The sequence below is a fragment of the Dipodomys merriami genome, unplaced genomic scaffold (genome assembly GCF_024711535.1).
Source record: "Dipodomys merriami isolate MVZ:Mamm:240054 unplaced genomic scaffold, mDipMer1.0.p SCAF_2, whole genome shotgun sequence".
NCBI lineage: Eukaryota > Metazoa > Chordata > Mammalia > Rodentia > Heteromyidae > Dipodomys > Dipodomys merriami.
In genome coordinates, this window is record NW_027203381.1 from 42,319,595 (window position 1) to 42,341,833 (window position 22,239).

At 39.2% G+C, this 22,239-nt stretch overlaps 1 long non-coding RNA gene across 2 annotated transcripts in view; it reads left to right on the forward strand.

The window, feature by feature from the left end:
- Nucleotides 1-21,042, forward strand: part of LOC138831609 (uncharacterized) — a 31,033-nt gene extending 9,991 nt beyond the window's left edge. Inside the window, exons 2-3 of one of the 2 annotated variants that reach the window (XR_011373401.1) lie at nt 8,886-9,005; nt 21,004-21,042. This is a non-coding gene — a long non-coding RNA (uncharacterized lncRNA). Of the gene's footprint in view, nt 1-8,885; nt 9,006-9,506; nt 9,538-21,003 lie in introns of those variants that run through there. The other variant, XR_011373400.1, reaches the window with a different exon arrangement.
- The last annotated feature ends 1,197 nt before the right edge of the window (nt 21,043-22,239 follow it).

A 22,239-nucleotide genomic window follows, 5' to 3' on the forward strand; every position in this document is an offset into this window, starting at 1 on the left:
CTTCCCCCCTCCCCCCACCCAATTTTACCCCCCTCCCCCCACCCAATTATACCCCCCTCTCCCCCCCACACCGACATTGTAAAGCTGGTTTTGACATGACATTTTGTACTTCTCATTGTTGCAACAGGTCCACCTGAATCCTTAAACGACTTGTTTGTCCCCATCTCCTCCACATGTTATACTGACATCAAATATAGTGAAAGCAGGGGTTACACTGTGGGGGAGGGACATACAAAGCAACAAAGAAATAATCTTATAAATGCGTTAGAAACACATGCATGAAAAAAACGAAAACATTAAAATACATATTTAAGGGTTCATTTTCCTAACATCACATTATCTGACCTTTTCCGCTTGACTCATACCTATACTAGATATTGCAAATAAGGGAAACCATGGGACCTATGTTTCTTTGGGCCTGGCTTACTTCACTTAATATAATTTTTTCCAAACCTTTCCATTTACTAACAAATGGGGCAATGTCATTCTTTCTGATGGAGGCATAGAATTCCATTGTGTATATATACCACATTTTCTTGATCCATTCATCTACTGAGGGGCATCTGGGTTGGTTCCATGTCTTAGCTATGGTAAATAATGCTGCAATAAACATAGTTGTGCTGGTAGCTTTAGTGTGGTCTTGTTTGTAAACATTTGGGTAAATGCCCAAAAGTGGGATTGCTGGATCATAGGGGAGATCTATGTGAAGTCTTTTGAGGAACCTCCATACTGCTTTCCAAAGTGGTTGAACAAGTTTACATTCCCACCAACAATGAAGTAAGGTTCCTTTCTGTCCACATCCCCTCCAGCATCTGTTGTTGTTAGAGTTCTTGATTTTTGCTGTTCTAACTGGAGTGAGGTGATAGCTCAATGTTGTTTTGATTTGCATTTCTTTTATGGCTAGGGATGTTGAACATTTCTTCATGTGTCTATTGGCCATCCTTATTTCTTCTTCAGAGAAGCTTCTCTTTAAGTCTTTCACCCACTTATTTATTGGGCAGTTGTTTCTTTGAGGATTTGTTGTTGGGTGGTTTAATTTTTTGAGTTCCAAGTATATTTTAGATATGAGACCCTTGTCCGTTGTATGGCTAGTAAAGATCTTCTCCCAATCGGTGGGCTTTCTATTGATCTTGCCAGCTATGTCATTTGCCCTGCAGAAGATCTGCAATCTTATGCAATCCCATTTGTCCAACCTTTCTTTGATTTGTTGTGCTTCCCGGTCTCTATTCAGAAAATTTCGACCTAAGCCAAGGAGACCTAGGGTTTCTCCTATTCCATCCTGTAATGTTTTCAGAGTGTCTGCTTTGAGTTCATGGTCTTTGATCCATTTGGAGTTGATTCTGGTGCAGGGTGATATATAAGGATCTAGCTTTAGTTTTCTACATGTAGTTAACCAATTTTGCCAGCACCATTTACTGAAGAGGCTGTCTTTCTTCCATTCTATTGTTTTAGCTTCCTTATCGAAGATTGGATGGCTATAGGTCTGTAGGTTCATTTCTGGGTTTTCAATTCTATTCCATTGGTCCTGAGGTCTGTTCTTATGCCAATACCAAGCTGTTTTGATTACTATGGCTTTATAGTAGAGTTTGAAATTTGGTATTGATATTCCTCCAGCAGTGTTCTTTCCGTTGAGGAGCGTTTTTGCTATTCGGTGTCTTTTATTGTTCCATATGAATTTTTGGATTGCCTCCTCTATTTCCTTGAAGAATGAGGGTGGAATTTTGATAGGTATCGCGTTGAATTTGTAGATAGCCTTGGGAAGTATTGCCATTTTCACGATGTTAATCTTGCCAATCCAGGAGCATGGTAGGTTTTGCCATTTTTTAAGTTCTGTGTTGATTTCCTTTTTCAAGATTTTAAAGTTTTCATCATAGAGGTCCTTCACTTCTTTGGTTAAGTTAATTCCTAGGTATTTTATTTTTTGTGGGGCTATTACAAATGGAGTTGCTTTCCTAATTTCAGCCACACTTTTCTCATTGTTGGCATATAGAAAAGCCATTGATTTTTGGGGGTTAATTTTATAACCTGCTACTTTGCCAAAGTTTTGAATCAGCTTGAGTAATTTGGGAGTGGAGTCTATGGGATTCTTTAAATACAAGATCATGTCATCTGCAAAGAGGGAGAGTTTTATTTCTTCTTTCCCTATTTGGATCCCCTTTATGTCTGCATCTTGTCTTATTGCTGTAGCTAGGCATTCTAATACTAGATTGAAGAGAAGTGGAGAGAGTGGGCATCCTTGTCTTGTTCCTGAGTTAAGAGGAAATGGCTTTAGTTTTTCACCATTGAGTATAATGTTGGCTGTAGGTTTGTCATATACAGCCTTTATTGTATTGAGGAATGTTCCATGGATTCCTAATTTTTCCAGAACCTTCATCATAAAGGGGTGTTGGATCTTGTCAAATGCTTTTTCTGCATCTATTGAGATAACTATGTGGTTCTTATTCTTGCTCCTGTTGATGTGATGAATAATATTAATTGATTTGCGTATATTGAACCAGCTTTGCATCCCTGAAATGAGTCCTGTTTGATCATGGTGTATGATTTTTTGGATGAATTGTTGAAGTCGATTGGCCAAAATTTTGTTGAGAAGTTTTGCATCAATGTTCATCAAAGAAATGGGTCTATAGTTCTCTTTCTTTGATGAGTCCCTGCCTGGTTTTGGGATGAGGGTTATGATGGCTTAATAGAATGTGTTGGGTAGTGAGCTTTCTCTTTCAATTTCATTGAAGAGTTGGAGGAGTATTGGTGTGAGCTCTGCTTTGAAGGCCTTGTAAAATTCCGCTGTAAAACCATCTGGTCCTGGATTTTTCTTAGCTGGGAGGTCTCTTATTGCTGTTTCTATTTCAATGCTTGATATGGGCCTGTTAAGCTGGTTTAACTCATCTTGGTTTAGTTTTGGCATGTCAATATTTGCTAGGAAAAGGTCCATTTCTGTCAAGTTCTCAAACTTATTAGCATAAAGTTTTGAGAAGTATTCCCTTATAATGTTCTGAATCTTGGTTGTTTCCGTGGTGATGTTTCCATTCTCATCTCTGAGTTTATTAATTTGGGTGTGTTCTCTCCTTTTTCTGATAAGGTTTGCTAAGGGTCTGTCAATTTTGTTAAGTTTTTCGAAGAACCAACTCTTTGTTTTGTTGATTCTTTCTATAGTTTTTTTGGATTCTAATTCATTTAATTCTGATTTAATTTTGATTATTTCTTTCCGTCTACTGGATTGGGGTTTATCTTGCTGCTCTTTTTCAAGGAGGTTTAGATGTGTCATTAAATTGCTAGTTTCCGATCTCTCCAATTTGTTGATGTAGGAGCTCAGAGCTATAAACTTGTCTCTGAGTACTGCCTTTGCTGTGTCCCAGAGGAGCTGGTAATTTGTGTGTTCATTTTTGTTGAATAGCATGAACATTTGAATTTCCTTTCTAATCTCTTCCATGACCCACTCATGATTCAGCAGTGTGTTGTTCAGCCTCCATGTGATACCGGACTTTCTTTGGTGGCTTTTGGTGTTGAGTTCTAATTTTATTCCCTTGTGGTCAGAGAGAATGCAAGGTATAACTTCAATGTTTCTGAATTTAGACAAGTTTGCTTTGTGGCCTAAAATGTGATCTATTTTAGAAAACGTTCCATGTGCTGCTGAGAAGAACGTGTATTCTGATGCTGCTGGGTGAAATGTTCGGTAAATGTCTGTTAAGTCTAGTTGATCTATGCAGCTGTTTAGATCTGCGGTTTCTCTGTTGAGTTTTTGCCGAGTTGATCTATCTAGTGGGGAGAGTGGTGTGTTAAAATCCCCAACAATTAATGTCTTTGGATCTATATGGGATTTGAGGGAAAGTAGTGTTTCTTTGATAAATTTGGGTGCTCCATTGTTTGGCGAATAGATATTTAGAATTGTAATATCCTCCTGAAGGAGAGATCCTTTAATTAGTATGTAGCGACCTTCTTTATCTCTTCTCACTAATTTTAATTTGAAGTCTATTTTATCTGATATTAGGATTGCAACTCCCGCCTGTTTCTGAGGGCCGTTTGCTTGGTAGATTTTGTTCCAGCCTTTAACCTTGAAAATATGTTTGTTTTTACGGGCAAGATGTGACTCCTGCAGGCAGCAGATAGAAGGGTCTTGTTTTTTAATCCAATTAGACAGTCTATGTCGCTTAATTGGAGAGTTCAGTCCGTTAACGTTAAGAGATAGGACTGAGAGGTATTTGGGAGTTCCTGCCATGTTATCCACCTTCTTGGGGGCTGTGAAAGCTGGGTTCTTCCTAAGGTTCTTGGATTCTCAGTTTGGGTGCAGTTTCTTGGCCTTTGTTGCGTTCTTGTTGGTTTTCTATGTGTAGGACATCTTTAAGAATCTTTTGTAGGGCTGGTTTGGTGGAGATGTATTGTTTCAATTTTTCTTTGCTATGGAAGGTTTTTATTTGGCCTTCAGTTATGAAGGAGAGTTTAGCTGGGTACAGTATTCTTGGTTGATAGTTGTTTGTTTTTAGGGCATGGCATACATCATTCCAGGCTCTTCTTGCTTTGATTGTCTCTGCTGAGAAATCTGAGGTAATTCTAATTGGTTTCCCTTTATAGGTGATTAACCTTTTCTCCTTGACAGCTTTAAGGATCTTTTCCTTGGTCTGGGTTGATCCTGTGTGGATTATAATGTGATGGTGGGATGTCCTATTCTGGTCTGGTCTATTTGGGGTTCTAAAAGCTTCTTGTATCTGAATAGGCCTATCTTTTTGTATGTTTGGGAAGTTCTCTGCTAGGATCCTGTTAAACAAATTTCCTAGACCATTAACTTCTGTTTCTAGGTGCTCCTCTACACCCATTATCCTTAGATTGGGCCTTCTGATGGTGTCTTCCAGGTGTTGGATAGACCTATCATATTTCTTGGACTTGTCTTGGATGGTTGTATGTTCTTTCTCTATAATATCTAGGCTGTCTTCAATCCCTGAGATTCGATCTTCTGCATGGTCTAACCTGCTGTCAAGACTCTCTACTTTGTTTTTTATCTCTTTTCCTTCTAATTGGTCAGCTTTGATGGCTTCAAGTTCTTTGTTGAAGCTCTGTTTTAGGTCTTGTATGAATTTCTTTACTTCCTTAATTTGGTGTTCAGTGTTTGTTCTCAAATCACTTAGTTGATTGGTTATGGTTTCTTTGGACTCCCATTCCTTCTGTTGGGTTCCATTCAGCATTCCCTTTGTGGTCTCCCTGACTTCCTTCAGCTCTTTGTTAATGGATTCCATGAATGCCTTTAGTGATCTTTGTGTATTCTCTACCTGGTCTCTCAATTCCTGAATTACTCTTTGATTAGTTTCCTCCCTTCTGTGGGATTCCTGCAGTTCTCTTTGAGTGTTCTCTGCCTGCTCACGCCATTCCTCCCTTTCTCTTTGAGTATTCTCAAGTTGTTCACGCAAATCCTGTATCAGTTTTTGAGAAGCTTCCTCACGCTTATGATATTCCTGTATAAACTTCTGGGATGCCTCCTATCACTCCCTATCACGCTCATACAGAGTCCTTTGTACATTGTCAAACTTCTCATTTATCATGTTTGCTATTAGTGTTTGTAGAGCTATTTGGGAACTCTCCTCTGGATTATTCTTTATCTGTTCTAATGCCTGATTATCAAGGTTGGGAATTGAGATACCCGAATTTGCCATTTTTCTTGTGTTTTTCCGGCTTACTCGGCCCATTTGAGATAAAGATTGCACCAGTTTTGTGCTAGAACACTATCTTAAGGCAACCATCAATCAAAGTTTGCATTTTTACAGTCAATAGTCTACAGATACAATCTAGTTCAACAGATACATCTATTCAACATCAAACGACTATATGTTAAAGGACTTCGAACCGCAGAAAAGAATTTGGAAAACCAGAAATTATTAGGATTAGTGAGAGATGTGGGTAAAAAATGGGAATAGATTGGTGTGGGGAGGCACAGGGAGAGTTAACTATGTCCTAATCACAGTGCAGGAAATGGGTTGGGTAGGATGCAAGTAGAGAGAGAGAGAAAAAGAAGAGACGGAAAGGGGAATAAAGAGAGACCAGAAAAAGAATAGAAACGTAAAAATTAATGTTATTATAGAGGTTAAAAGACCGTCTATTTAGAGAGGAATGTGAATATGTTCAGAGAAGGGGAGGGACATAGAGGAGATGTGAATAGCTTTAAGGATGGGAAAGGGAGAAGAAAAGATCAGAAGTTCAGTAGAGCTAGATAAAAAACAAAAAGATAATTAAGAAAGAAAGAAAAAGAGAAAGAAGACAAGAAAAGAAAGGAAAACTCTCATTCACGTATTCCTAAAATAAAAATTATAAGATGAGAAAAAAAAAAGTTACTGGAAGACAATTATTTTTTCAGAAGAGGCAAAAATTAAAGATTAATAAAAGTTTTAGAAGGGAAAAAATTTATATATATATATATATATATATATATATATATATAAGGTAACAAAAAACAAAAAACAAGCAAAAAAAAGAAAAGAAGAAGAAGAAGAAGAAAAAAGAAAAAAAAGAAAAAAAAGTCTTTTGATTTTTTTTTTGGGGGGGGGAGGAGTGGGAAGAATCCTGTATCTCCCTTTTGTCTGCAACCAGTCTCTTGTTGGAGTCTCTGGTCAGCTTGAGGTCCTGTGGCTTGATTGGTTTCTTAAGTCGGTTGGTTGGAAGAGGCAGAAAAATGCTCTGCTTTACCCAAGATTTTGAGATACCCCTCCCAGGTTAGTTTTCTGGGAGGGTGGTCTGCTTTGAGAGTCACAAAAGAGGGGGATGTGGTGATGAGGCTAGGTTCTGGGTAGAGTTGAGGCCTTTCAACAAACAGTAGCTTTTCCCTGGGGCTATTTTGTGATAAAGCTCACAGAGCCCAGCCTGGAGCCATTCTCAGGGTTTCTGTTTTTCAATTGATTGTGGTGGCTGCTAGAGGGAGGGGCAGCCTCTGGCTCTGGTTACCCAGTGAGGCAAGGCACTCCAATGGCTGGCGCCTGAGCTGGGTGACTTTTCCCTGGATGGAGCTGAGTCTGGCAGGTCACTTCGCCGTTAAGTTCTTGTGACCTGCTAAATGACTCATTTTATTCCAAGGCCTGAGCTGGAGCTAGCAGCTCCTCCGAGCTTTGTCGGTATCCAAGATGGAGATCACCGGTGCTGGGGGGGGGAGGGGTGGCCTTCCCTCCTCTGCTTCCTGAGGAGTGAGGATGTCGGGCTTGTACTCACGCCGAGTCTTGGATCCTGGGTCGTCTCTGGTCTGCAAACAGCAGGATGAAGATGTTCGCTCCTTGTCGGTTCTTGTTGGTGTTGAGTAGAATCCGCTCGTCTGCTGCGTCTGGCTCCTTCGTCCCCGACTCTCTGTGTCTCAGGTATGACTCCGCGGCGGTGGTCGCCGCCGCGACCCCGCCGCCGGAGCGGCAGGTGATGTGTTTCCTTGGCTTCCCCTCTCTTGTCTAACTCTCTGTCCTGTGATGGCACACTTGGTGTGATTCTCTGGCTTAGGACTGTTCACTGGAATTCTAAAACTACTTTCTATGCGAGAGCTTGTTCAGATTCTAGCTTCTCCTCCGCCATCTTCCCGGATCTCCAAGAGTTTCTTATTATGTCCCATATGTAGTTCTATTTTTTCTTTCTGTTTTAGTTTTCTGTACCTTTGGTCTTATATATAAACTTATCTGATCTGTAGGAGGGAAAAGGAATCACAAAAACAGCAGGACAAAGAATGATCTAACGCAACAATGATACTCACTTGACACTATGTTGGAAAAGAACTTTACAAGGTGGGTCGGGAGTGGGGTGTGGTAATGGGAGAAAATAAAGGAAGGGGGAAACAGTGTTTAAAAAGAAATGTATCTCACCTTATTTATGCAACTGTAACCCCACCCCCATTCATCACCTTTACAATAAATTTTAAAAAATCTGCATTCATAAATTACTTTGGGAAAGTTATTTAGAAACTTTAAATGGGACAAAAAATGCTATTCCTCATTAACGACATAGCCTTAGCATCTTGACCATTCTATTCCAGATGATACTGGCAGCCCAGGTGGCCTGCATTTCTTCATGTAATGTCTGCATATTTGTGCCTCTCCTATTTCTTCCCTCTTTCCTCCTCCTTTCAAAACAATCCTTAAGCTTTTTTTGTAAAACTGCTTAGGTTTTGAAAGTCTCAAAAATGATCCAGGGCCTTGTATCTGTGTATATATACATTCTCATTAGTTCTTTGAGCAACCTTGAAATGCAGGTATCAGTCTTAATTTAATATGAGGAAAGAGGGTCCAGAGAAATAGGATAAGTTACTCAAGAACTATCCCTTAGCACTCAAACCAGTTTGGCTGTGACTTGGGGAAGGTGGCATGTTTAGCTCAAGTGACTAAGTACATTTTCCTCTCCACCAATTTTCTTTTTTCCCCCCTGAGCTTCAAAAGGTTGTACAATGAGGTGACAATTCAACCTGTCCATCTGTGTATCCAGTGAGTCTTGCTTAGCCTCACCTCTTCCATCTTATCCTCCATCCCATCTGTCCTTTCCCCTCCCAGAGTCATTTCTCACTTCCCATTTTAATCACACATCTACATATTCTTCCTGTATTTGTCCCTGTTTCATTTTGAGTTCCTCTACACCTCATTCTAGCACATCGTCACATCCTTCTCCTTTATGCAAAAAATACTCGAGAGGTCTTATAAATGAAGGAAAGGGGACTCCTGTCTAGAATTATTCTGTACTAAAATTGTATCCTGAGTATAAGAGAGACAGATTTGCAGTCTAAAGCACTTACTTTCACCTCTCCTTCTAGTTTCTTTAAGAGCCACTCTATTTGCGATTCCAGGCTGTTTCGCTATATAAAGAAGGTATGCGGTGTCATTTTCTTGTGTTTAGCAGTAATGACATATTTGACGACACCTCTCTCAATTTCGCTGTTGATTTAGGAGGCTCATGAAGACCCATCTGGCAGCATCTTCTCAGCCAGTGCCAGCTGGTGAGGCAAATGGTGATATGGACTCAAACTGTGTCTCCTCAGCTTTGCATGAAACTTGAATTGCCTTTTGGTATGTATTATGCAAATGTCCTCTCAAAATTTGTCTGTGTTTATAGGTGCACTAATTCAACCACTGTGATTAGGAAGTAGACAAAAGGTGGTAAACAATGCTTTGTAATTCTGCAGACCTATTAAAAACTCTTAAACTCAATAATTCTTTAAATCAGAGTTGATAAAATTAAGGCAATTGTTAATAATGTTGCTTCCATTCTCATAATTATACCTATATTTCTTACCCTTCCCTAGAGGTGTATGGTCTTCTGAATAATGCATAGTGTGATCTAAGGCATATGATAAATATTATCTGTTGCATAGAATCAGCTACCTTAGAGTTGGGAAAGGTCATTCATATTCTAAAAGTATTGGTTTCCTCACTGGAATGTGACCTGTTTTATTTAATTCTCAAGATTTAAAAAGACATCACAAAAGTCAATTTATACAAAGTGTTCTGTGACTTGTACTATTCAGAAAATTGTAGTAATACTTTTTCTTCTAATTTGTACATTCCTAGGTAAATACGGAAACTGACTGGGTAAATCACTAGGTAATGTTTTATTGGTAGAATTAAATAAATTAAAATAATTTAATATGGGTGAGAATTCCATAAGACTTGATTCTGGAAAGTGTTTAAGCTGCTTGGGTGTTGACTTTGTGTGTGTGTGTGTGTGTGTGTGTGTGTGTGTGTGTGTGTGTGTGTGTGTGTGTGTGTGTGTGTGTGTGTGTGTCTGTGTGTCTGTGTGTCTGTGTGTCTGTGTGTCTGTGTTAGTACCACAGTTTGATTTTAGGGTCTCAAGTTCTTGCTCATAGCTGGTGCTCTACCACTTAGCCATGACACTAGTCCTTAATTTTGCTCGTTATTTAGGAGATTTAGACTTTTCTTCCTGGGCTGATTTCAAACCTCAATCATTCAGGTCTCAGCTTGCTGAATAACTAGGATAATAATTATGAGCTATGAGCACCCAGCTTGGGTATCCTTTTTATCAAGGCCGTTGTGAATCTTAGCTTATTGGAATCACTGGAAACTCAAAGGAAATTTTGGGATGATGCCATCTTGTCTTTATTTCAGCAAATTTTTGGCTGACTCAAATGAGATGAGGTATAGTGAAGTATCTCAGGATTGGCTATACACATAAACTTGAACCAGATTAAGTATGGTAACTTTCAGCTTTCTTAATAATATTTGCTTACTTTACATTTCATTTTTATTGCTTTTTTTTCTTTTATAGTATTAGTTTGGACTTCTCTGTGACCTGTTTTTCATGAGGTATTTTCCAGAGAATCTCATGCTTTTAGCCTGGAACAGTCTCAAAGTACAGTTTTCCTGTCAGTGCCTCTTGTGTAGCTGGAATCACAGGTGAATATTACCATTTATTTTTTGGCATGTGTGTTGCCAAAATTTTGCTCAAGCTGGATTCGAACTTCAGTCCTCCCAGTCTCTGTCTTCCAATAGATTGCAAGTGTGGGCCACTGTGCCTGATCTATTTTATATTTCTTCTCTCCTCTCCTCCTCCTCTCTCTTCCTCTTCTCGCCTTCTCCCAGCACTGTCAGTGTGAACTCAAGGTCTTGTGGGCAAATACTGAACCACTCGAGCCATGCCTTTAATTCTTACTTAATATTTGTTTGTGAATAGTTGTATAGTTAGTATTTGATTTCAAGGAATTTTAAATAAAGTTGTTTTTTTAGTTAGTTTTTAAAAATCAAAATGGGTTGCTTTCTTTCTTTGTTATTGCTAGCTATCTAAGCATGGAAAGCACTGAATAGCCAAAGCAATTGTGAGAAAGCAATGGTGGAATTATAATACCTAACTTCATATTATACAGGGCATAGTAACAAGAGCAGAGTAGTGGCACCAAAACAGACATACAAATCAATGGAATAGAAGTTCTAGAAATTAAACCACAAATAGCTACAGTCATATGATTTATTATTTATTATCTTAGAAGAAGACAATCTCTCAATAAATGGTGTTATAGAAACTTGATTTCCACACTTAGAAGACTAAAACTAGGTATTTCACTCTTCCTCTGAATAAAAACTCTTCAAAAATGGATTAAATACTTTAAGATCAGAAGCCATGAGAACATCTTAATGTAAGATCAGAAACCATGAAACTTGTAGGAAAATATAGGGAAAGCACTTCCAAGATACAGGCATAATCAAGGACTTTCTTAGTAAAGAATTCTAATAACTCAGAAAATAAGTAGAAGAATTGACAAATGGAATTGCAACAAATTAAAATATCCTTGTATATCAAAGAAAAAAAATGCCAGAATGACAAGACAGCCCACAGAATGGGAGGAAATCTTTGCCAGCCATTCATTAGACATGGGATTAATGTCCAGAATATATACTTAAAACTTATATCACATACATCTACATGTATGCTTAAAAACACACCAAATAATCAAATTAATAATGAGTGAATGAATTAAACAGAGAAGGTCTCCCAAAAAATACAAATGACAAACATATGAGGAATGATTTTACATCTGTATCCATAAAGGAAATGCAAATCCTGAGATGCAAACAATGAGACTGCATTTTATCCCAGTCAGAATTGCTATGATCAAGAAGACAAAGAGCAAATCTCTGTGAGAATGTGGACAGAGGTGAGTTGCAGGGAACAGGAAGGAGCGCTACCCATTGTCGTTGGGAATGTAAGCTAGTGTCACCACTATGGAAACCAGTATAGTGATTCCTCAAAACAATGGTCCATAGGAAATGTACTCATTACCTTGCTCATGTAACTGTAACCCCTCTGTACAGTATTTTTACAATAAAAAAGTACAAAGAAACCCCTCAAAATAGAACAATCATAGGAGCCTGCTATAACACCAATGGGCAATCAGCACACACTAGGCATTTTGCACACCAAGCCTATGGCAACATTATTCACTGTATTCTAGATGGCAATGCATGGATAAGGAAAACATGGTATCTGTACACAGTGGTATATACACAGTGGAGTATTATTTAGTTATAAGCAGAAATGAAATTATATTATTTGCAGGAAAATGAATAGAACTGGAGGTTGTCATGTTAAATGAAATAAATCAGAATCAGTAGGATAACTATTATATGCCTCTAATATGTACAATCTACATGCTTAAAGAAAATCACATAAACATAAAAGAGATACCTTTTTGGGTGGCAACCAGAGGCAAGGGAAGGGAAAAAAGAGGGTGATGTAAGGTGAATGTGATAGAAGAATAGTATGTGCATGTATGAAAAGAAAGAAACCCACTGGAAAAAAAAGAACACCCAGAGTGTGGAAGACAGGTGGAACAAGAAAAAGATAGCTGAACAAACTGACTTCAGTAATTACATATAGGCATGTAAAAATGGTACATCCACTTTGAAGACATTTGATAGTTTACTAAACTGAAACCTACACTTGACGTAAAACTCATTAATTCCATCATAGGTATATATCTGAAAGAAATAATAAACATATGCCCACACAAATATATAAATACAGTTGCTTATAGTATCATTATAAATAACACATTAATATAATGTCATTATAAATAATATTTCCAGGATGAAGTAATCCAAATATCCATGCCCCCCCCCAAATTGTGCTGTATACAAATAAACCATTTTTTCTAGATGTTGGCCGATTTCCTCCACCATAAATAATGATGAAAAGAAAACCTGGTTTTCCAGCTGGAAGATTTTGTACTAGCGTAAAATATCTACAGTAATGACTTTTCAGCCTTTCCTATGCTCATGTACTTTAGTCTTCTGGATTGAGGACAAGGAACACTGAGTATTGTGTTTGTGCTGACATAAATGCTGGGGTCTTCAAATGGGTAATATGATATTATTGAAAGATAGAATGGATACCAACTAATAAATGAAATCCTGACTGGACCCTGGCTCACAATAGTTTCACCCATTGTTCTTTCCAGTCTCCAAATGTATAGTTAGGAATAACACACTTGGTAATTGGAAGAACCCATGCAGGGTAGTTAGGTCCTTTTTAATTTCTCTCAGTAGTCTGAAGAGTTGGAAAAGTAAAGAAATGTAAGCAAAGTCTCTAAAATTTTCTTCCCTTTCTACTCCATATTGTCATTCAAACTAATAAACAAAATTATTGTGTCTTGTGATCATCATGGACTTATTCAGAGCTAAAAAAAATTGACATCTTATCTTTAATTTGTAAGTCTCAACTTTTACAAACTTAACAGGCTCTACTTGAGTTCAACAGCCTACTACAAACCTCGATTACAGATTGTTTTGTCAGAAGTCATATCATTGCTAGATCAGATCAAAAGGTTGCCAATGATCTGGTGAATTCTTATGAGAAAGAATAAGAAGTAATTTGGAGTTCCCATAGGAGAGTCAATACTATACATTTATGGTCCCTTCATTGCTTCCTTAACATTGTTTTATGTTATTAAATTGAACAAATGAACCTAAGTCTTGTAGACAGACATTCTCTGAAACACACAGTGGTGCCCAGAACCAACAGCTTCATGTTCACTGCTGCAATTGCTTGTAGGTGAGAAATAGCAAGTGTTTTGGAGGTCCTAGTTTAAGACTATGTGTTCCAGAAGAGGGAGATACAAGATTCAGGGTCTAAATTATCAGAGTGCAGTTTTGAAGAGGCTAGTAGTCTGTGGCATGCTGTATTGTACAATCTTTAAAATAGAAAATATTGCATATAACTTGTCACTTCAAAAAAAAGCAAGCAAACCACAATATATATTAGGCCTCTTGAAGTTATCAAGGTGGCATAGTTCTCATCAGAAATGTTCTCATTAAGTAACAAGTGAGTCTTTCAGTTTTGAGCATAGCCTAAAGAAGAAAAGAAATTTTCAACAGAGGTGTGGTACTAGCACTCTTGCTGCATAGAGTCTGTGACAAAGCATACTTGATGGGGCTAGCAGTATCTGTGGTAAAACAAAATGTGTCATTTACATTAGTTCAATATGGGAAACACCGACATGGATTTCTCACAGTTCTGCAGATTAGAGCAATATATAGTTTGAAAATCAGCTCAAGATGTATTAGACTGTGGTAGGAATGGACTGTCCACATAAGCAGAGCTCCATGCCATCAATTGCATTTTTCAACCATGACCAAGCCATCAAATGGAGTAGGATGAACAGAGCTCTGGTGTAAAATAGAACTTGTGCCAGGCACCGGTGGCTCATGCCTGTAATCCTAGCAACTCAGGAGGCTGAGGTCTGAGGATCATGGTTCAAGGTGAGCCAGGGCAGGAATGTCCAATTAACCACCAGAAAACTGGAAGTGGAGCTGTGGCTCAAGTGGTAGAGTGCTCACCTTGAGCTGAAGAGCTCAGGGACAGTGCCCAGGCCCAAAAACAAAGAAGAAGTTGCATATGTAGGATTGGGACCAGAGGACACAAAACAAAAGAAAAAAATGCACTAGAAGGTAAGCCACATTTAACAATGTCTGACCTCTCAGTTCAGCCTTATGGACACCATGGAGGTTTCCATTGGGCCAGCTGATGGATGAGGAAAAGGCCATACTTGGTTCCTGGAATAACCAATAAGAATATGCAAGTGCATATTCTCCTCGGAGGCTCTGAACAACAAACAGCATGGGTGTGGGAGGGGAAGCGCTCCCTATGATCTGTGCTGCAGGTATTATATGTCTGGTCATCTAGGTAACGGTAACAAAATACAGACTCTCTAACAGTGTCAAACTGTTGACTGTTTGGACAGGAGCTTGATAAGAGAAAGAATATTGATGCAATCCCATTTGTCCAACCTTTCTTTGATTTGTAGTGCTTCCGGGTCTCTATTCAGAAAATTTCGACCTGAGCCAAGGAGACCTAGGGTTTCTCCTATTCCATCCTGTAATGTTTTCAGAGTGTCTGCTTTGAGTTCAAGGTCTTTGATCCATTTGGAGTTGATTCTGGTGCAGGGTGATATATAAGGATCTAGCTTTAGTTTTCTACATGTAATGACATAGCTGGCAAGATCAATAGAAAACCCACCGATTGGGAGAAGATCTTTACTAGCCATACAACGGACAAGGGTCTCATATCTAAAATATACTTGGAACTCAAAAAATTAAACCACCCAACAACAAATCCTCAAAGAAACAACTGCCCAATAAATAAGTGGGCGAAAGACTTAAAGAGAAGCTTCTCTGAAGAAGAAAGAAGGATGGCCAATAGACACATGAAGAAATGTTCAACATCCCTAGCCATAAAAGAAATGCAAATCAAAACAACATTGAGATATCACCTCACTCCAGTTAGAACAGCAAAAATCAAGAACTCTAATAACAACAGATGCTGGAGGGGATGTGGACAGAAAGGAACCCTACTTCATTGTTGGTGGGAATGTAAACTTGTTCAACCACTTTGGAAAGCAGTATGGAGGTTCCTCAAAAGACTTCACATAGATCTCCCCTATGATCCAGCAATCCCACTTTTGGGCATTTACCCAAATGTTTACAAACAAGACCACACTAAAACTACCAGCACAACTATGTTTATTGCAGCATTATTTACCATAGCTAAGATATGGAACCAACCCAGATGCCCCTCAGTAGATGAATGGATCAAGAAAATGTGGTATATATACACAATGGAATTCTATGCCTCCATCAGAAAGAATGACATTTCCCCATTTGTTAGGAAATGGAAAGGTTTGGAAAAAATTATATTAAGTGAAGTAAGCCAGGCCCAAAGAAGCATAGGTCCCATGGTTTCCCTTATTTGCAATATCTAGTATAGGTATGAGTCAAGCGGAAAAGGTCAGATAATGTGATGTTAGGAAAATGAACCCTTAAATATGTATTTTAATGTTTTCGTTTCTTTCATGCATGTATTTCTAATGCATTTATTAGATTATTTCTTTGTTGCTTTGTATGTCCCTCCCCCACAGTGTAACCCCCGTTTTCACTATATTTGATGTCAGTATAACATGTGGAGTAGATGGGGACAAACAAGTCGTTTAAGGATTCAGGTGGACCTGGTGCAACAATGAGAAGTACAAAATGTCATGTCAAAACCAGGTTTACAATTTCGGTGTGGGGGGGGAGGGGGGTATAATTGGGTGGGGGGAGGGGGGTAAAATTGGGTGGGGGGAGGGGGGAGGCGGGGAAGGGAAGTGAAGGGTAAACAAAGGAGGAGGCTGCAATGCTTGGTAAGAAATGTATGCATTATCCTGCCCATGTAATTGTAGCCCCTTTGTACAGTATGTTCTCAAATAAAATAAAATACAATTAAAAAAAAAAAAAAAGAGAAAGAATATTGAGAGCAAAAGGGAAATTTATATATATATATATATATATATATATGCATATATGTATTTCTTATGGTTAAGGAAGTAAGTAAAATTGTATTAAATACGAGTATGGAACAAAGAGCATCTCTGAAGAAGAGGAACCAAGTACAGAAAATAATTTTCCCAGTCAACTGAAGCCACTCATTGTTATTGCCTGGTCCAGTATAAACCCAACACATTCAGAGATAGGACTTCGGGTTTTCACTCACAAGGGTTGATCTGGCCTTATCCACAGTCACAGATCCAACCCTGTGGACAAAAGAGCAACAGGGACTCCTTATATAATATTCTTCAAAGACAACTATTCATTTGGTAGTTGATTATCTGGATTTTTTTCCTGGGAGGATAGAGACTGGAAAAAAACAAAAACAAAATAAACTAGAAGTCACATGTTTTGATTCGAGATTTTCTTTTCTGACTTCCAGACTTCAGCTGGCAACATTATCTAAAGGCTCATAATATGTACTTGTGAATATTCTTAAATGGCAATGTTCCAGATGAAGTGATCCACACTATAATGAATTACATTGATAAGGAATTAATGGAATGTCCTGGTTCTATCATTCACTAGTACTTCACACAAATTGCTGAGCTGTTGGAGCAATGCAATAGCTTAGTGAAAGTGAAGCTGAACACTAGCTGGCAGGTGAGACTCTGAGGGTGACATATCATTTTCTAGGACACATTATATATACTACATCGAAATGATCATGTTTTGGGATTGAGCTATGTGTTTGGGAAAGAAGGGGTGAAAGCCCAGTTGACACCATTATTATTCATCCACCTGGGAAATTCAGGCTTCCTATTCCCACAACTCTGAACCTGTGTGTCATCTTGGTCAGAGAGTTCCACTGAAGACCAATTCCCATAAATTGACAACTTTGGGCTCTTTCTGCCAAATGATCCGCGGATAAGCAAGGAATCCACCATTTCAGGATGGTAGCTAATTTGTCAGGTAGAAATATAAATCCTGGGCAAAGTGGAGGCTGTCATTGGGGTCATTTGACATTCTCTTGACCAATTTTGATGGTAAAGTGCAAGTACCTGTATCAAGGCTGGAGAAGAGCATAATGAGATGATGACTCCAATCTCAACTTTGAGAGGCTATTTTAGGATAAGGATGCATATCTTCTAGGAAGTAACGGTATCAATTGTATCAGAATGTAGGTCCAGTATATCCTCAAAGGGCAACCCCATTCCTCTATTACTCACTTCTTCCAACTAGCCCCCCAGCTTTTAATAGCACCATCTTCTGGGTACTAAGCCTTCAACATACGAATTTTGGGGAGAGCTTTCAATGGACTACAGTGGCAGAGGCTATAAATTTCACTAAACTTGGGAAAGGGGAAGGAGAAAAAGGGAGAAAGAGGTTAAGGGGGAGGGAAAGAGCTAATGAGAGAGGAGGGAGTTGGTGAAGGAGAGGAGAAGGGAAAGGGAAGGAGGAGAAAGAGGGGAAGGGAGGGAAAGAATGAGAATCTCAGAAAAATCTATCTCATAGAAGAAGGTATTACTCTAAAAGTGGATGTAAGGCACAAAATAGACTGTTGTAAAGACTGTGGTACCCCCTTCCCAAAAGCACTTATCATCTGCCTGGATGACAGCTGCTGGCAGCTCAAATCTGAGTCCCTTTAGGACATCTTTGACCCAAGGGAACTATCTTGTTTATGTCCACATCCTCCCAAGGGGCAGCTCATATCCAGTGACCAGTCAAAGGTATGATTACAAGGGTCTTCCTAACCTCAGTGCAATACCATTATAAAGGTCTTTCAAGGATTAAGATCTTCCCTGGGCCTGACTGCACTCCTACTTTCCCCACTTATTTCTACTTCACACACTCTTACAGGTATTGCTTCAGAGAATAAGCCATTATTTACCCAGATATCCTTGCCAGAGTTTATTTTACAGAATTTTTCTTTTGTTGTTGTATAGGGATTTTGAAGTCAGGATCTAATGCTTGCTAGGCAAGCACTCTACCACTTGAGTCATGTCCCTGACTCCTTTTGTTTTTTCAGATAGGGTCTTATGATTTTCTTCCCATGCTATCCTTGGACCATGATCCTCTTTTGCTAGTCCAGTGGGGTTGGCAGGAACTTCACCATACTTAAAGTGTCCCTTCCATGGATGGGTGGACTCAAACCATGATATTCCTGTCTGTGCATCTCAGGTAGCTAGGATTATATGCAATAACTAAAATGCCTGGTGCTATTTTGTAGAAATTCTAATCTGAGACAAGTAGATATGTAGATGTATTATATGTTTACAGAAACACACCCGATTTTATTGATGTTAATCCTGAGCAATGAGGTTTTGAAATTTTTTAGTTTTTCCATTTTCTACTCTATTGCTTTTCTAAGTTGTTCTTTAATGGTCTTATACTACTTTCATAACCAGAATAGTACAAAAACTGCCATATAAATCCAGTGCATTGTATGTACATATGAATGTTCATGATTAACCTCCTTTTTTATGTACAACTTAATGCATTCCAATAAAATATAACAGAATACTGTTTAAGGCCTGCATACTTAGGTTATACTGGCTGCACAGCATTTGGAAAGTCATTTAGCACTTGTTCTGAAACTCATTTTTGTCTGAAGTTGTGCAGTCATTATTACACAGCTTGTATTTGCTTTGAGAAGGAACATAATGAGTATAAAACACTTAGAAAAACTGTAATGTTCTAATGAGATGTCATTTGTTTCTGATTTGATTACCTTTTGAAACTATTTCCTACTGCTTTTATTTTTATTGGCTGGTAACAAATGAGAGTAGGGTTGGCTTCAGTGACCATGAGGGTTGCTATGTTCATTTTTATTTACCTTTTAAATAAGATGAGAGCTGGGCCAGCTCCCCTGAGTCAGACTGGCCCCTGATCAAAATGATAGCATATTTATTGGGCAAAGGACATCAATATCCTGTTTGAGTTCTGCAAAGATGCCTTTGTGTATAAGGTCTATGATGTATCTAGTATTCAGAGCTAGAATACACAAAACCTCTAAATGCATCATACTTAAGGCATCACTCTGCTGAGACATAATGACTTAGTGGTCTACAAAGAACTCTGCTTTTATTCAGCTTCTAGAAAGATCTCTTTTGCTATAAGATCAAGTAAGGTTGGAACATTTTGAATCTTAGCTACATTTCTCTAGATAGTAACATATATTTATTCAGGTGATAAAATTCTGTCTGCCAGAAAGCTGTTCACTGTTGTGGAGAAAACATTTTCAATTGAAATCTGTGATGATTACCTGTTGACTCAACTCTTCTCCATAGCCAAATTAGACTAATTTTGCTCAAAGCCAATCTGAAATGATAACCTGCATTCTATATCTAGAACTTGACTACATTGTTTTCTGTGGTCAATGCTAAAAGAAGACAGAGCATATGTAATAAAAGGCATAATTGAGACTAAAGCTAGTGAGTCCTATTTTTCACGAGTTATTCATTGTATGAAGTGCAGATTTGTCTTAGAGAACAGTAACACATTTAGAAGAAATAGGCCCTTGTACAAAGAGGTTAATATACATTATAGAAAAGCTTCTTTAATAAATACTGCTGGAAAAATTAGATATCCACATTGCATAGAAGACTGAAATTTGATCCCTATTTTTCACCCTGTACAAAAATCAACAAAAAATGAATTAAAGATTTAATATAATACTTGAAACAAACTGTTAGGAGGAAACACAGGGGAAACTACTTGTTTTCTGGCATCAGTTTTCTGGATAGGACCCCAAAACTCAGGAAAAAAAGAAACAAATATTGACAAATGGCATTACATCAAACTAAGCAAATTTTTCCATCACAAAGGAAAGTCAACAGAGTGAGAAATCAACTTAGAAAATGGTAGAAAATTTGGCAAAATATTCATGACAGAGAATTTAATATTCAAAACAAGGAACTCAAAACCTTGACAAACTAAGTAACCCAATTAAAATGAGCAAATGATCTGAGTAGACAGTTCTCAAAGAAGAAACGAAAAACATCTGTCATTTGATCCAGCTTTGTGGCTTCTGGGTATATACCCAAAGGAAATGAAACCAGTATATAAAAGCAACACTGGCACACTTGTTTATTATCGCACTATATGCAATAGCTAAGATATAGAATCAGCCTAGGTGCCCACCAAGAGCTCAATGGATAAAGAAAATGTATACACAATGGAGCATTATTTAGCAACAATGAAACTTGCAGGACTGGCTCCTCTGACCCCTGGGCCCCATGAAGTCATTGTCCAGCATGGTAATTCTCTGCACTGTGGTAGTTGGCCACTGGGGGCAGCAATGTTCACCATGCTCTAATGGAGCAAGTGAAGTTAGTGAGGGCACTCAGGGAAGGGGCCTTCAGGGTCCTTCTCCTTTTCCCTGTCTTCTACCCAGAGCTCCCACTGCAGGGAGCCTTGTGCAATTAGAGGAGAGAAGGCCCCACATCCTCCAATCTTTTCACTCTGCACTCTGAGTCCAATGGAGGACCTGAATTGGGCCTGGGTGTAGCTGTGAAAATGACCACCTTGGGCACTGCCCTCTCTCCCCCACACCTCTCTCCCCTGCTCCCGGGCCTGCATTCAGATGCTGAGTCCAATCTACCTTGAGGGGAGGGGACTACAGGCTTGGGTACCAGGAAGCTACAATTAGTGTGAGATCTACAGCAGTAGACATCTGAAGGACTGAGAGGAGATGCAGGTCGATTCTAGGAGTCATGGAGGTCTACATCATAAACTCATTTGTTTCTTCTTGCAGTGCAGAAGAACATGTGCCCAAGAGATGAAGTGGGATCCCAGGATTGGGTTGAGTTGCAGTTTGTTTTGCATCTCTCTCCTCTCCTTGGAATTGTCTTCCATCCAGGTTAGTGCCTTGGTGATGTGTGACTCTTCCTGTCACAGGGGATACAGGGACTTAGGAGCCTGTTGATCTCCTAGGAAGCAGGTCCAAAGGGTTTCCCCAGGAATCAGGGACAAGGGTCCTGGGAGCCCCTGAAGGAACACAATGGCATGTTCAGGGTTACATCTGCTTGGAAGGAGGACTGCTTATGAACCCACCTCTAACTTCCCACAAGATAGGCACTGCTGCAATTACATCTACCTGAGCACAGTAGGGTAGGAGGGTGGATGTAATTCTGGCCAGTTGTGTTCACAGTCTAGGCAATAGGGATTGAGTGCAGAGGAAATTTGGGAAGATCTTGTCAGAAGGGCTCAACGGAAAAGACCCCCAGAGATGACCTAACTTCCTTGACAAGGAATCAAAGAGATCTTAGGACCCCGGTTTCAGACACCCACAGTCCACACAAGAACTAGCTAGCTCACATGTGTAGACAGCATGTATTGTGAAACATTTTCTTACTTTCTCAATTTCTAGAAGCTTAGGCTTCAATGAAGACCAGAGTGTATGTTTGGCCCGCATCTATAGGAAATGGGTCTATGCTTGCCACTTCCACACATGGGGATTTTTCCAGAAGACCTCAGAGGTGACATGGGGCATCCCACAACAGTTAACCACTGGCTGATATCTTTCCTCATCACCAACTCTCTCTGACCATGTATCTGTGTATGTAGTCAGTTCTTTCCAGGTATTTCAGTACACTGTGGCCCATGAATCTTGTAAGTTTTCTAGATTCCAATTGAACCATCCTTCTTTGGTTCTACTCTAGGATAAAGATCAATCAGACCCAGGCATGGCTGTGGATCACAGCAGACACACTAGTCACTGCCAGACCACATGTTGCCTGCCCAGGTTGTCTGAGTCAACATCTTCATCCCCACTTTCCTGACCACCTATAGGTTTGCAACTACTGGACCTACATCTCTAATACTGGGGATTCCCACCTGCAGTTGGAGCCTAGGAAATGGAGCCTGGGAAGTGGGGTGTTTGGAGAAGTACTCTCATTGGCTGTTGCCAGTGCCTATGGTATAAACCATGAAGTACTGGCCTTGGGTGGCCTTGTGTAGTGTACTGTTTGGGGCTATGGGCTTTTCTCTG